Raw genomic sequence first — 15,973 nt, forward strand, 5'->3', positions numbered from 1 at the left:
TGACTTCAGATCTACCACTCTAACTATTGCACACTAGCTGCCCCTGAAGGTCATTGAACTCCTTCCAAATTGACAAAGCTACCCAGTATATATCTTTCCATTTTGTCCACAAAGATATTTTGATACAGACTTTTTCATTTTACAAATGAGAAAACTGAGGTACACAAAGATTAATGACGGCAATTGTGACACAGATAATAAATGACAGATTTTGGGTTTGACTTATGCCCTCTCACTGCTCAAATGACTTGCTGAAATTCAGCAGGAATAAATATATTATTTTACCCAATCTGTCAATCCAGTTAAAAAGGCACATGAGTGTAGTTTGGATGAATTTGTTGCTACTTTCCTTTCTTACTGCCCATATACTATTTCTTTAATCCTTGCGTTGAAAATTCCTATGATTCCTATGTAGCAAATAATAATAATAATAATAATAATAATAATAATAATAATAATAATAATAATAAATATGGGAGTAGAATGCATTTTAGAAGAATGATCAGTGGAAGTTGCTTAGGTAACTTTGTCTGAACCAGAATTTTGAATAGAGGTGATAGACACAAATCAATAGAAAGAAATGGGGCATGATATTTTGTCCCAGTCATCAGGACTGGGACTCCCTTTACAAAGCAGGCTATACAAATGACCATAATGGGAAATTTCTAGTCTGAAGACTTCTCAGACAAAACAAGTTGCTTCTACTTCCTTCTCTGCCTTAGAAAAATATAGAAACCCCAGTTTACCCTACCACCAACATACATTTACCTTCATGATTCTAGTAAATAAAATGTGCTTCCTTCAATCTGACATCTAAATGTGAAATTGGGAATTATTTCTTTCATCAAGGAATTAATCTATTTCAAAACAGCCATTGACTCGTTTTTCCAAAGTATAAAATAAGATCACCAGCTTGTCTGGGATGAATGTGGTTTGTATTACAAAAGCAGCCCCAAACCACCAGTAAGAAGAAATTCTAGATTTTTTTTTCCTTCACTGGAATGGCAGGGTCCTAGTATCATAGATTTAGATCTTGAAGGAAACTTAGAAATTATCTAGTCAGAAACTGAGGCCCAGAAAGATGAAATGATTTGAGTAATGTCATGTGGATGATAAGTGACAAAAGCCTAAGTTTTATATAGGTTCTTTAACTCCAAATCTAGCATTTTCCCCACGGTCTCATGGTGAGACCAAGAAAATCCATGGAAAGGGGTGCTTGGATCCTATCCTGTTTTCCCGAGTTGGTAATTTATAACTAGTTTCCAGATTGTCCCAACTTTCATTTTAATAGTATTTTATTTTTCTAATGAAAAGATAATTTTCAACATTTACCTTTGAAAAACTTTATGTTCCAAAATTTTATCTCTCTCCTTTCCCCTCCCAAGCCAGCAAGCAATCTGATATAGGTTAAACATGTACAATTCTTCTAAATATATTTCTATATTTGTCATGCTTTGCAAGAAAAAAAAATCAGATCAAAAAGAGAAAAGCCATAAGAAAGATTCAAAAAACAAGCAAAAACCCACCAACAACAAAAAGGTGAAAATACTAGATTCTGATCCACATTCAGGTTTCCCTATTTCTCTTTTTGGATATGTATGACACTTTCCATCACAAGTGTACTGAAATTGTCCCAAATCACTTCATTGTTGAAAAGAGCCAAGTCCAATCCCATTTTAATGGGATTTCTCTTTTGAGAACCATGCATTATACTTTAAGTGAACTGTTACTTCCTAATTGGGAATATTTTCCAGGAAGTTGGGGATGATATTAATAAGGAAATAATTTCACATAGAAGGTGGCACATGACCAAAAGTTTCAGTTAAGAAAGAAGGAGTTCTTCTTCCACCTATAAAGGGTGCTTAGTAAAAGGGACACATTTCATAGAATCAAAGTTGCAAGAGACTTTGGAGACCTCCTCATCTACCCTTCAACCAACTGCAACATCCTTGGTAAATGGACAAACAGCCTTGACTTGAAGAGGGGGAACTCACAACTTCACAAAGTAGCCCATTCTAATTTGACGTGGTTCTACTTGGGGAAGATTTCTTTATATTTTGGTAAAGCCTATCTCTGACTAAAAGCCAGGCAAGTAAAAGAAATAGAATTCCTCATTAAGAGATTCACATATTTGAAAGCAGTGACTGCTACATTCTACACATTAATAGAGATGAAGGTGTGAATTGTGCTTGTATGTTTTATATTCTTTGTATATTGCACTGGAGGGAATTTTTTCACTGGGAATTCTCTGTATTGATGAAATCACAGGTCCAAATAAATATATACACATATTCATGTATGTGTATGTATATTTATATGTAACATATATATATATACATATATACACACATATATACTCATCTATGAGCACATATGGACATATATATATATATATATATATATATATAAATATATTCATCATGTACATTTCTAGATAAATATTGTTGTTCAGTTGTGCGCAAGTCTTTGTGACCCTGTTTGAGGTCTTTTTGGAAAAAAATACTGGGGTTGTTTGCCATTTCCTTCTCTAGCTCATTTTGCAAATGAGAAAACTGAGGCATACAGGGTTAAATGACTTGTCAAGGGTCACACAGCTAGTAAACATATTACTTCATTATGTTGACACAACCTCTTGACATTCAAAATTGGAACAGAGTCCAACACTGAACATTTATTTGAAGAGGTAAAAGAACTCTAATTCAATTTTTTTTTTTATTTTGGTGGGGGGGAAGAGGCAATCAGTATTAAATAACTTGCCCAGGGTAAACACATCTAGTAAGTGTCTGAGACTGGATTTAAGCTCTCTTATGCTCCTTTTTTCCCTTACTGGATTCAGTTATGGCAGTTGGTACTTGTAGACCACAGCCCACCTGCTGCCAGGGATGGCAGTGGGATAGTCATGAACTACAACTTTAATATATTCAAATATCCTCATGAATTCAGATGTCAGTTGATTTTGGCTCCACCCACTAGCCCTTTTGTTAAGAGATTCATTATGATTGGCTCCCTGGGTGCTGGATGGCATAAGAATGTCCAGAGTCTGGGTTTCAGTGGAATAGTTTAATATTAGTCTGTTACTTCCTGGAGTTTTTCTTCTCCATTGCCTGTGATACGCATTCAGGGACCCATTCCTGTTAAATAAGCAAGCTGTGTTTTAAGGCTGTGGTCGAAGCCTGAGAACAGTCAATCTATTCAGAATTAGATCTCTTGGCAAGGGAGCTCCCCAAAGCTATTGGTATTATGGTATTTTGTAACCTATTCTTTATAAGACCAGGTAGGCTCCCATGAAAAGAAACCATGGTGTTGGCTCTTGGTTACATTTCTAAGTACAACATTTCTAATTCTTGGCCACAAGACCAAAGCAATAGAAGGGTTCGGGTCCAAAGGAGACGTATGCACCAATAATCATAACTGGACTTATGGATATTAGAAGTAAGGAATCACAGCAGGATGTAGGATTCTGGGGAAAAACAGGTTAGGTATTTTCAAGAATCCTGAGTTACTTTCCTGATAATGGAACACTTCCATGGATTTCCCAAACCTAAGAGTCTATTATACAAATGAGATAATTTCCAGTAAGTTGGAATTTTTTTTAAAGAAAAGAAACATTCCAGTTTCTAAAGTTTACTACCCAGCAACTCTTCTTACTTTGGAGAAGTTGCCATCTCAGTACTTTAAGAGTCCCTCCCCAAAGCAGGAATTGGCACTTGATCACCTTCATTTCTTTTTATTTCCACCCTGGGTCACCAGAAGAATAGAAGTATGTCTATTCCTGACACATTGCTTCTTCTGAAAGGTTACTACTGATCCTTCATTCAGAAAGATCATGTAGAACTCAGGAGATATCCATCATGGACCATTGGTCTTTCTCTAGCCTAGACTAAAGATCATATTTCTTAAAAGAAAATACAGGGTTTTTTTTGTTTTTGGGTTTTTTTATAAGTTTGCTTGTCTCTCTCTATTGGAGTTTATACAAGAAAATGTGAGTGACTGTGAAAGGTTAGTATGGAGAAAAAAGGTAATTAATCATTAAAAGTCCAAAAAATCAATTGCACAAATACAGAAAGGGAGAGATCTGGCTTGGCAGCTGTTGATGTAAAAAAGACCTCTCTGACCACAAGCTTCATGGGAGCCAACAGCATGATTCATCTGCTAATAAAACTAACACAACCTTGGGTTGCATGACTGGTATTCAGCTCAGAGGGAGTAACAGTCACATCATAATCAGCACAAGTCAGACTACATATCAGATAACAAGGTTCAATTCTTTGTGTCACATGGTTAGGAGGGAGCTTGAGACTTCAGAGAAACATGGGAAAACTTGTGTGAACTGATATAGTAAAATAAGCAGAATCAGGAGGATGGTATTAATCACTATAATTAATGCAAATGAACATGACACAAAAAGACAGCCAAATTCAAATTAATTACAATAACTAATTTTGCTTTTGGAAAATAAATGATGAGCCCAATCTCTGGTACTGGTACCGAATGTACCATAAATTATTACATTAGATCATTCTGTCCATTGATTTTGCTTACCTAGTTTTCTTTCTTTCTTTCTTTTTCTTAATAAGAGTAAGGGTAAATGGGGAAGGGTCTATTAGGAAAAAAAAATTTAGTGTAAAAAAATCAAAAGGCAAAGGAGGGAAAGGGACTCACAAGTACAAAAATGTGACAGCCCTTTTTGTAGTGGCAAGAAACTGGAAACTGAGTGGATGCCCATTAATTGGAAAATAGCTGAGTAAGCTATGGTATATGAATGTTATGGAATATTATTGTTCTATAAGAAATGATCAACAGGATGATTTCAGAGAGGCCTGGAGAGACTTACAGGAACTGATACTAAGTGAAATGAGCAGAACCAGGAGATCATTATACAAGGCAACAACAAGACTATATGATGATCAATTCTGATGGACGTGGCTCTTTTCAACAATGAGATGATTCAAACCAGTTCTAATTATTCAGTGATGAAGAGAGCCATCTACATCCAGAGAGAGAATTATGGGAACTGAGTGTGGACCACAACATAGCATTTTCACCTTTTTGTTGTTGTTTGCTTGCATTTTGTTTTCTTTCTCAGTTTTTTTCCTTCTTGATCTGATTTTTTTGGTGTGTGTGCACCAAGATAACTATATAAATATGTATATGTATATCAGATTTAATTTAATTTAATTAATTTAACATATTTAACATGTATTGGACTACCTGCCATCTAGGAGAGGGGGAAATTTAGAACAGAAGGTTTTGCAAGGGTCAATATTGAAAAATTATGCATGTATATGTTTTGTAAATAAAAAAGCTTTAATAAAAAATCAAAAAATCAAAAGGCATTGATGAATTTTAATAATAAAAAGAGGGGGGCTTGAAAAATTAGAGTATGTCTGGAAGATGATCACAAAGATGGCAGTAAAGGAGAGGTGGTCCATGTTGCAAAATTGACAAAGTTTTATATTTAGCATAAATAAAAAATGATAAAGAATCAATGTGACAATGTATCAATAAGAGGTAGAAGAGATAATGTGAGCTAGTAGTTGGTTTCATAGTCAGGAAGACAGATTTGAATACCTCTGCCATATGATAGTTGGGTGACATTCAGCAAATCCATGAACCTCTCAGTTTCCCTACAGATTTTCTCTACAACTATATGCTAGTAAAGAGATACTAATCTCCATCAGCAGAGAAACTTTTTCATCAGGAACTCTTTATGTTCTATGAAATCAATTTCATGGTAAAATAAAACAAAACCAAACCAAAGGGAAAATCATAGTCTTCAAAGGACTCCCACAAAGAAGAATCATACCTAGAACAATAGAGAGACATGGAGAGAGACAGACAGAAAAAACAGAGAGACTAAAATAAAGAAGGGAGGAAAGAGAAAGAAAGAAAGAAAGAAAGAAAGAAAGAAAGAAAGAAAGAAAGAAAGAAAGAAAGAAAGAAAGAAAGAAAGAAAGAAAGAAAGAAAGAAGGAAGGAAGGAAGGAAGGAAGGAAGGAAGGAAGGAAGGAAGGAAGGAAGGAAGGAAGGAAGGAAGGAAGGAAGGAAGGAAGGAAGGAAGGAAGGAAAGAAAGAAAGAAAGAAAGAAAGAAAGAAAGAAAGAAAGAAAGAAAGAAAGAAAGAAAGAAAGAAAGAAAGAAAGAAGGAAGGAAGGAAGGAAGGAAGGAAGGAAGGAAGGAAGGAAGGAAGGAAGGAAGGAAGGAAGGAAGGAAGGAAGGAAGGAAAGAAGGAAAAAGAAGGAAAGAAAGAAGGAAAGAAAGAAGGAAAGAAAGAAAGAAAGAAAGAAAGAAAGAAAGAAAGAAAGAAAGAAAGAAAGAAAGAAAGAAAGAAAAAGAAAGAAAGAAAGAAAGAAAGAAGGAAGAAGGAAAGAAGGAAAGAAAGAAGGAAAGAAAGAAAGAAAGAAAGAAAGAAAGAAAGAAAGAAAGAAAGAAAGAAAGAAAGAAAGAAAGAAAGAAAGAAAGAAAGAAAGAAAGAAAGAAAGAAAGAAAGAAAGAAAAAGAAAGAAAGAAAGAAAGAAAGAAAGAAAGAAAGAAAGAAAGAAAGAAAGAAAGAAAGAAAGAAAGAAAGAAAGAAAGAAAGAAGGAAAGAAAGAAAGAAAGAAAGAAAGAAAGAAAGAAAGAAAGAAAGAAAGAAAGAAAAGAAAGAAAGAAAGAAAGAAAGAAAGAAAGAAAGAAAGAAAGAAAGAAGGAAAGAAAGAAGGAAAGAAAGAAAGAAAGAAAGAAAGAAAGAAAGAAAGAAAGAAAGAAAGAAAGAAAGAAAGAAAGAAAGAAAGAAAGAAAGAAAGAAAGAAAGAAAGAAAGAAAAAGAAGGAAAGAAAGAAAGAAAGAAAGAAAGAAAGAAAGAAAGAAAGAAAGAAAGAAAGAAAGAAAGAAAGAAAGAAAGAAAAAGGAAAGGGAGGAAAGAAAGAAAGGGAGGGAGGAAAGGAGGGAAGAAAGGAAGAAGTTTTATAATCATATAATTGAAATTGTTTTGTCTTTTGTGATTTCTGGTCCCTGATTATTTACAGTTACCCCCAACTGCAAAAGATACAACTTGCCATTCTCATTTAATAATTTCCGTATTTAGATGATCTACTCACTTAAAAATAACTGAAATGAGATAGATGTTCATATGAAAAAAGTAGTTATTTTACAGTCATTTGTCTTCTTCGGTTTGTCTGTGCTATGCACATTTGTTTCTAGTTTTTACTTATCTAGTCTATTTCTTTGATCCACTATTCTATTTTTAAAAATTAAGTGTCAGGTAGTTTTGATAATTATTGTTTTATGTTTGATATGAGTGTCAAGCCTACTTCTACTTTAAAAATAATAACCTTATTTCTCCAAATAAATTTTGTCTAATTTTATAAAGCATTCGGTTGCTAGCTTTTTTAGTAAAACAATTAACCTATAGAATAATTTGGGCAATCTCATTTTTGTTTTTTTTTTGTTTGTTTGTTTTTTTTTTTTTTTACTATTTTGTCATAGTTTAACCACAATATCTGCATGAAGACCATTATTTAAGAGTCATTTTATATATTTATAAAAGCTAATATCTCTCAAATTATTTGTAATTTGTTAAAAATTACAATCACAGCTGTATGTGAGTTAATTTTTCCTGTTGTTTGGTAGGTTAATTCCCATAAACCTAATGCATTTTCGTATCTTAAATAGAATGTTTCTTCCTACTCTTTTTCCCTTTTGCAATATATAGGAAGGTTGTTGATATTTATTTACACCATATCCTCCAATTTCACTAAAACTATTGTTTAACTTTTTGTTGGTTTTTGGAATTCTTTAAGAAAATCATCACACTGTCTTGAGAACAGAGTTCATTTTCTCTTTTCACATGCTTGAGTAGAAAAAAAAAAAAAAGAGAGAAAGACTGGGTTGCAATTTGTAGCTGGAAGAAAATAGAACAAAGGTCACCAGATTTTTCAATATTCTCCAACCAACCCAGATGTAGTAACTTCCATAGAACAGAAGAGCATGATGGAGAGCAGTTAAAGGCAACTTTCATTCTGCTCTTTTTCCATTTGGAGAAATATAGCCATACAGATATTTATGCCATCTAGTAGTGTTTGATTAAAAAACAAGAACTAAAATGGTTTTTGACTCTAAGCCTGATAACAATTGAATTGTGTGAGTCATAGTAAAAGTACAGGAGAGAAGAACTCAGAGAGCAAAAAATTGTATGTTGTGTATCTGCAACATTCTTTGGTACAGAATGATGGAGTAAAATTACTTTTGGTCTCTAACTGAAAGAAATACAGACTTCTTTTCTTTTTTCTTTTTTTTATAAATAGCTTTTTGTTTTTCCAAATATAAGCAAAGGTAGTTTTCAGCATTCACCTTTGTTAAACCTTGTATTACAAAATTTTCTCCCTCCTTTCTCTCTCCCCCTTCCCCAGAGAGCAAGCAATACAATCTATATTGGTTAAACATGTGCATTTCTTCTAAACATATTCTCATATTCATCATGCAGCACACACACACACACACACACACACACACACAAGTCAGATCAAAAGAAAAAAAAGAAAACATAGGTGGAAAAAACTTAGCAAACAAACAACTATAACAACAAAAAAGGTGAAAATCCTATGCTTTTATTCACATTCATCCTCCATAGCTTTCCCCCTCTGGATGCAGAAGGCTCTCTCCATCACAAGTCTATTGGAATTGCTTTAAATAATTATTGAAAAGAGCCACGATCATCATCACCTAATCTTGCTGTTGCTGTGTACAATGTTCTCTTGGTTCTATACATTTCACTTACCATCAATTCATTTAAGTCTTTCCTGGTTATCATTTCTTAAAGAACTATTATATTCCATTTCATTCATATATCATACTTTTTTTCAGTCATTCCCCAACTGATAGGTATCCACTCAATTTTCAAGAACTAAAGGCTTCTATGAAGGGGAGCTTATTAAACACAGCCACATCAAAATTAATGGCCAGAGTTTCCTAGGGCACTGAAGTTAGTAAAATAAAGACCAGATGAAGCAAAGAAGGTGAAGGCAGGAAACAGCAATATAGCATTGTAAAAAGATTTGTTTTTCCATTTGTGTTTACTAGCACACACAGACTCATGTTCATGTGCTCATGGTCTTTGTACTAGAAGGTCACCTAGTGCCATACCTGGCTTCTTAATAATATGGTCCACAGTCTGGATGTAACTTATGTTAGAGGTTTTCTAGTCCAAGGTTTCTTAAACTTTTTCTACTCACAACCCTTTTTTTTGCACAAGAATTTTGGATATATATGTATATAAAATATATATGTATATAAAATAGTTACACAAATAAAACATTTGTTAATAATAATGAATCTTAACTTCATGACTCTCACATTCAGTCAGGTGACCAAACATGGGGCTTTAGAAGCTTTGGTTTAGTCCAGCTCCATCCCAGGGAACCAGAGAAGAGAAATGACTTGCTAGAAGTCACACAGAAGGACTTAGCAGAGGCAGAATTCAAACATGGCTTCTGTGACTTCAAATCTTCAACTCTATTATGACTTCCATGACTGACCCCATTTGACATTGAAAAAGTACTAGGTTTTTTTAAAGCAAATTTTTATCAATAGGCTATATTTATCTTTATTTTCTCCAATGTCCAACTAAAATTTAGTATTTGCTTTAATTATAAATGATGACATCAAAACATTATTCTGATACTTCATCATACTACTAAAGAATTCCAAAGATCTAAAAAAGTCTTTGCTTTCCTTGTAGTAAAGAATAAAAAAAGAGGAATAAAGAACAATTCAGTTAAATCTACTGATAAAAAGAAAAGGTTGATATTGCATGAAGGGATTCATAATAATGCAAAACATGGGGTTGCTTATATCTTTTCTTGGGTAGGAAAATTTAGTAATAATTCTACAATATTTAGTTTTGATTTGGGGGATATATTTCTCATTTACATAGTTTACATTGCATTTTTGTTTTCTTGTCTGTGCTTATTTCACTTTGAATCAACTCATAGGTTTTCTTATGCTTCTCTCTTTTCATTTTTTATAGCAAAATAATGTTTTTTACATTGATAAATGACACGCCTCCATTTCCCAATCAACTGAGAATCTACTTTGTTTTCTGTTCTTTTTGCAATCCTGAATTGTTGATAATTTTTATTTATTATAAGTCAAAATCTACCACCTTGAAAATGCACCAAGCATAATGCTTTGCACATAGTAGGCATTTAATAAATATTGGATCTCAACTTCAAATCTTTCCCATAAAGTAAACTCTTAATGAATAGTTTCTGAATTTCAATTTTGGTAAGTGAGACTGGTCTATCAATAAGAGGCCAGTGAACTGTGCTGGTGGAGTGGGAATCCCCATTCTGTCTCTTAGGTGACCTTCAGCTTAGATTACTGCATCTTTGCCTGATGAGTCATATTCACAACTAATACTGTTATCTTCAGCTCAGCCTTGTTGGGAAGAGAGTACAGGAGGTGGAACTGGTCACTATGACATTCTTCTCCTAATTAATGGTCTTTTGGGACGAGGTTGTTTTTACAACTGGTAAACCTTGGAAATGGATTTTTCTGGATTTTCTCACCCTTGGTGGCAAGACTTTTTGTTGAACTACAAACCTACAAAGTCAGACTTAAAAGAAGTACAAGGAGACATGAAGAAAAGAGATGCTGTAACTTCTACGCACAGTAATTAAATAAATGATAAAGAAGTTTCTTAATCATTAAAAAAAATGCCTCACAGATGGAAAAGTCCATCTGTGTGTGTGTTTGTGTGTGTGTGTGTGTGTGTGTGTTTGTGTGTGTGTGTGTGTGTGTGTGTGTGTGTGTGTGTGTGTGTGTGTATAGGGGTGAAACATCAGAGGAGCTGTATCAAAAAGTCTAGTCCAGTCTCCTCACCCTATGAGTGAGGGGATAGGATTTATCTGTTGTCCCTTGAAGGGCTCTGGGTATCCATAAAAGTGAAGAGGAAGAGGAAGTGTTTTATGAGAAATGTCTATATCTATATTCAAGATTAATTTTTATATGGCCAGAGTGGATATATTTTCCCAGTTCCCTTTATTTAGAATGAAGAGAACCTCAACACACCAGTGGTCCATATACTCTGAATCAACAGTTCATCACATTTAGAGACACTGAATTATAATCATAGTTTCTGATTTTAGTTCAAAAACTCATTTTCTGACTTATGGAAAAATTGTAAGGCATCTTTACATTAAATGGTAAGCTTCCGCTACCATCTTGTGGCCAAAGTATAAAGCACACTGAATTACTCATGTGATGTATTTCTCTTGTGTGTATGTGTGTGTGTGTGTGTGTGTGTGTGTGTGTGTGTGTGTGTATGTATGTGGTCAATGCTTTCTTTATCCCCCGTTCTTTCCATTGCCTTGGGATCTACAATAAAGTATCACAGACTTCACTAGTTTAAAAAACTTTTACTTGTTGAAACAAAGTATGGACTCATTGATGCAATAGGGAAACTGACTCGACTTCCCATCATCTTTTCATTCATTCAATAAGCATTGCTTAAGCAGATCTATTACAAGACAGACATTTTGTTGGGCCCTGAGGATAAAAAGGAAGAAACAAAGCAGTGACTGCTCTCAAGGAGCTTACATTCTTTTGGGAAGGAACAGCTTTAGACTATTTACAAAGTAAATATGAATTAATTTTAATGTGGAGGTACCAAACGAGGATTCATGGCATTTGAATTTGGGCAGGTGGAGAATGTAATGGGTAGAGCAATGGGCTTGGAATCATGAGTTCAACTCTAGTCTCAGACACACTAGTTGTGTGACTCTGGGCAAGTCACGTAACCCAATTTACCTCAGTTTTCTCATCTGTAAAATGAGCTGAAGAAGGCAATCTTTGCCAGTATCTTTGCCAAGAAAACTCCAAATGAAGTCATGATTGAAATGACTAAATCACCACAGGCATTTGAATTTAGCCTTTAAGAAAACTAAGGATGTTAAAAGACAGAAGTGAGCAGTTAAGTGCTTTCCATTCATGAAGGGAAACTTTATGGGCAAAGCCACAGAGATGGGAGATTAGAAGCTGAGTTCAGAGATCATCAAATCGTTCATTTTGATTGAGTCTGAGTTTGTAGGAAAGAATTACTTGGGATAAGCTTGGAAAGGTGGGATGTACAGAGAGGAGATAGTGTTTAAATATTTTAGGGGACAAAAAAAAAGAAAGGCACAAAATAGGAAAAATATGGCAGCCTAGGGTAGATGGGATGATCATGGATAAAAGAGAGGAGACAGAGCTGCCCAACTTTTCTTTATCTAGGAAAATGAAATTTGGACTGGATAGGACAGAACAAAAATAGCTTGTGAGGAGCTGCTCCTCAAGATAAGTAATGAGATAGTGAAATTGGACACCTGGTGAGTTCCACTCACAAAGACCAAACAAATTATATCCCAGGGTATATGTACATAATTTATATGAAGAATGGTGGAAGTACTAGGGATGTTTGGCCAAGATGGAAAAATAGTAAGGAGGGAGACAGGATAATTTTGTTCAAGTATTTGCAGGGTCATCAGTAAGAAAAAAAAATTAGACTCCTCGACTGAAATCGTGGCTCTGTTCCTTACCACTTGGGTGATCTGTGGCAGATCACTTCTTTGGGGTTAAACTAAATAGATTTTGAGGTCTGCGATTTAAAGATCTTATCCTTAGAGCCAGAGGGTCAAACTGAAAGCACTGGGTGGAGGTTGCAAAAAGGCAAATCCAAGCTTGATGTCAGGAAAAAATATTTCCTAACAATTATAGCTTTTCTAAAGTGGAATGGGCAGACTTAAGAGAATGTGGGTTCCCACCACTGGCGGTCTTCCAGAAGAAGCTATAATACTACCTTCCAAGGAAATTACAAAAATATTTGGAATATAAATGGGACAAGATGACCCTCTGCTGATATCATAGTGCAGGGAGGGCGTATTGGATTGGTCAGTAAGACCTGGGACTGAATTCCTCCTCACATATTTAGCAGCAGGATGACCCTGTGAAAGATACCTAGGCTTTTCTGTCCCAGTTTTCTTTGTCTGTAAAATAAGGGGAAGGCTAGACTCAGTGACCTTGAAAGACCCTTTCCCAAAGAAAGGAAGAAAAGAATTTATGTGGATAGAATTTAACTAAATTGTATAACATGTAAAATGAGTGAATGGACCAGATAATCTCTATGGGCCCCTCCAATGCTAGATCTGGATCCTATAGGATCATTGGATAGATAGTGGGGAAAATAGTGAACTTGAAATCAGGAAGACTTGAGTCTGACCTCCATATTTTCTAGTCATGTGATCTTGAGCAAACCACCAAGCCTCAGCTTCCTCATCTCTGAGATGGCAATAATAAGTCATGTCATACCTACCTCACAGGGTTTTTATTGGGCTAAGGTGAGAGGATATATATTAAATGCTTTGCCAACTTTTTAGCCTTTAGGCTTCCTAAATGTCAGTTATTATGAAGGTTCTGTTCAGGAAGTCTAAAAAAGTTTGAAAGTGCCTTCTTTTAAAAAATCATATTAGAAAATATCAAAAGGGAAATATCCAAAAAAGTGGAAGAAATCCAATTACTATGAATTATCACCAGAGGCATTTTTTTCATGTCAACATCTTCCCCCCCACTACCACCACAAATGCTTATTTTATTTTGCTTTCAACAAGGAAAAGTTTCCATATATCATGTCAAGTCAAGAAACAAGCATTTAGGTGCCTACTAAAGGCATTGTGCAAAACACTAGAGATACAAAAAAAGACCAAAGATATTCCCTGCTCTCAAAGGGCTTACAGTTTTACGGGGGACACAACATTCAAACAACTCTGTACAAACAAGATAGAAACAGGTGAAATGGAAGGTAATCTCAGAAAGAAGGCAATAATATTGTGAGGGAAAATTTCTAACAGAAGGTAAGATTTAAGTGAAGTCTTGAAGGAAGCCAGGGAAGCCAGGGTCAGAAAAAGAAGGAAGGACATTTCAGGTACAACAGCCAACCAGTGGAAAGGCATGGTATTGGGAATTGGATTTTGTGCTTAAGAAGTGAAGAGGTCAGTAGCACTGAATGGGAGAGTATGTGAAGAGGAGGAAAGTGTTAGAAAAGCAGCCAGGGGCCCGGTTGTGAAGGATCATAAAAATCACAAAAGAGATTTTGTATTTGATAATAGCAATCATATACTTATTCAGCCATTCCCCAAATGAGGGGCATCCACTCAGTTTCCAGTTCCTTGCCTCTACAAACATTCTTGCACATGTGGGTTCTTTTCCCTTTTTTATAATTTCTTTGGATACAGGCTCAGTAGAGAGCCTGCTAGAATAAAAGGGTGTACATAATTTGATAGCCCTTTGGGTATAGTTCCAAATTGCTCTCAAGAATGGTTGGATCAGTTCACAACTCTACCGACAATGCATCAGTGTCCCAGTTTTCCCACATTCCCACCAACATTTATCCTTATGTTTTCCTGTCATCTTAGCCAATCTGAGAGGTATGTAGTGGGACTTGGTAATTTCTTAAGACAAATTCTGAAGATTCAAAAAGTCAAATGGGGGGACAGATTGTTTAAAAAACTACTGTATATTCACAGGAAATGAATCAACTGATTTAAGCATGCATGTACAGGCGTGTGTGTGTGTGTGTGTGTGTGTGTGTGTGTGTGTGTGTGTGTGATATTAAAAAAAAGGAAACAAATGAGCATCAATGATTTATTTAAAAAATAAACAAGAGCAGAAGAAATTCAGAAAGGGACATAAACAAGCAGACATAGACTTTAATGCCATGTGCTGATGACTATGAACTGATGCTAAAATGAAATGAGCAGAACTAGATCATTGTACTTGGCAACAGCAAGATTATATACAATGATCAATTCTGATGGACGTGGCTCTTCCCAATAATGAGATAATTGAGGCCACTTTCAATAATCTTGTGATGAAGAGAGACATCTATACCCAGAGAGAGGACTGTGGGAACTGAGTGTGGATCACAAGATTCACTCTTTTTGTTGTTATTTGCTTGCATTTTATTTTCTTTCTCATTTTTTTTTCCTTTTTGATCTGATTTTTCTTGTGCAGCAAGATAATTTTATAAATATGTATGCATATATTAGATTTAACATATATTTACCATGTTTAACATATTTTGGATTATTTGCCATTGAAGGGAGGGGAAAGGAGAGGAATTGGAACACAAGGTTTTGCAAGGGTCAATGTTGAAAAGATATCCATGCGTATATTTTGAAAATAAAAACTTAATTAAAAAAACAAAAAGAAAAAAGGTCTTCAGGTCTTAGTGGATTGCAAATATGATACGAGTCAATAGGATATGATGTCAAAAAAGCTAATATTATTTTAGGATGCATAAAGTGATTCATAGTATTGGGAACTAGGGAAATGATATGAATACTGTGCTCAAATCAGGCTAGACCATATCATCATGTGCATCATGTGCATCATGTGCAATTCGAGATATGACATTTTGAAAAAACAATGACAAGTTTACAGAGGAAAATAATTCAGATTGTGCTAGAAAATGGGGACATTGGGCTAGAGAAATGAAAATTTAAAGGAGAGTAAAGAATAGTGGTCATTAAGTATCTTAAGAGATATCTATGGAAAGAAGGATTGTACTAGTTCTGTGTGGCTCCAGAATACTGAAATAAGAACAATGGGACTCTGTTGAATTGTGATTTCTTTTACTAGAATGGAAGCTCCTTGAGGATGGAGGCTGTGTTTATTTTTTTCTTTTACTTTCTTTGAATCCTCAACACTTAGTACAGTTCCTAGAGCATAATCAATACTCCATAAGTTCTGGTTAACTGATTATGGGCAAATGATTAAACCCTTCTGTGCTGTAATTTCTCCATCATCAAAAAAGAAGGAACATCTCCCTTAATTCCTTTTGGCCATTGGTAAAGCATGCTGGAATAACCATCTCTTATTATTTCAGAAATATAAGCCAGTATACAGAATTTTTCTATAAAACAATTTATAAAATAGGTTATCGTGGAACGGGTGATGACTTTG

At 34.8% G+C, this 15,973-nt stretch overlaps 1 pseudogene; it reads right to left on the bottom strand.

Annotated features, from left to right (window-relative positions):
- The window catches only part of LOC141544002 (tyrosine 3-monooxygenase-like), a 106,080-nt pseudogene that overhangs the window by 21,659 nt on the left and 68,448 nt on the right, over nucleotides 1–15,973 (bottom strand).

Source organism: Sminthopsis crassicaudata, chromosome 5 (assembly GCF_048593235.1).
Source record: "Sminthopsis crassicaudata isolate SCR6 chromosome 5, ASM4859323v1, whole genome shotgun sequence".
Taxonomy (NCBI): Eukaryota; Metazoa; Chordata; class Mammalia; order Dasyuromorphia; family Dasyuridae; genus Sminthopsis; species Sminthopsis crassicaudata.